The sequence below is a fragment of the Limulus polyphemus genome, unplaced genomic scaffold, assembly GCF_000517525.1.
Source record: "Limulus polyphemus unplaced genomic scaffold, Limulus_polyphemus-2.1.2 Scaffold2986, whole genome shotgun sequence".
NCBI classification, from domain to species: Eukaryota; Metazoa; Arthropoda; class Merostomata; order Xiphosura; family Limulidae; genus Limulus; species Limulus polyphemus.
This window is the reverse complement of record NW_013668596.1, coordinates 129788-130872: the sequence shown is the minus strand read 5'-3', so window position 1 is coordinate 130872 and position 1085 is coordinate 129788. Positions and strand designations below refer to the sequence as shown.

Below are 1085 nucleotides of genomic sequence, written 5' to 3'. Positions count from 1 at the left end.
TAAATATAGTATCTTTGTCACGTTTTATTGTCCAGAAGATTCATTAATTTTTATAATTTGGCTATGCAGCCTTATCAGTAATTGTTACTGTACCTTATATCTTATGGAAGGAGGTGAAAAAATACCCAAAAAAAAGAGAGTTTATTTTAATGAAACGATATGAAATTTAAAACGTCATATTTACTAGAATGCGAACAATATTTCTCAAATGAAACAGTTTTCCATCCATGTGACGTCCATCAGTATATATTTTGAATTAATTTTTCTGTGAGTTATATATATAACATAAAATCTAGTTTAGGTAAACTGTACTTGTTAAGCCTAAAGTATTATATTTTAAATACCAGAAGGAGAGTGTTACACATTTTAAATATAGAGAAAATTGATGAGGTTTACTGAACTACTGTAATATGTAGTAGTGAAATATATCTATATCAGTTATGTTCACTGTGACTTTATCTTTAAATCAGTTATGTTCACTGTGACTTTATCTTTAAATCAGTTATGTTCACTGTGACTTGACCTTTAAATCAGTTATGTTCACTGTGACTTTATCTTTAAATCAGTTATGTTCACTGTGACTTTATCTTTAAATCAGTTATGTTCACTGTGACTTTATCTTTAAATCAGTTATTTTCACTGTGACTTTATCTTTAAATCAGTTATGTTCACTGTGACTTTATCTTTAAATCAATTATGTTCACTGTGACTTTATCTTTAAATCAATTATGTTCACTGTGACTTTATCTTTAAATCAGTTATGTTAACTGTGACTTTATCTTTAAATCAGTTATGTTCACTGTCACTTTATCTTTAAATCAATTGTGTTCAATGTGACTTTATCTTTAAATCAATTATGTTCACTGTGACTTTATCTTTAAATCAATTATGTTCACTGTGACTTTATCTTTAAATCAATTATGGTCACTGTGACTTTATCTTTAAATCAGTTATGTTCACTGTGACTTGATCCTCAGATCCACCATGTTGATTGTGACTTGACCTTTAGATCAACCATGTTTATTGTGACTTGACCTTTAGTTTATCCATGTTGATTGTGACTTGACCTTTAGATCAACCATATT

The 1085-nt window shown here is 28.1% G+C and overlaps 1 protein-coding gene across 2 annotated transcripts in view; it reads left to right on the top strand.

The window, feature by feature from the left end:
- Nucleotides 1–1085, top strand: part of LOC106468380 (protein couch potato-like) — a 15840-nt gene that overhangs the window by 1988 nt on the left and 12767 nt on the right. The window lies entirely within an intron of this gene.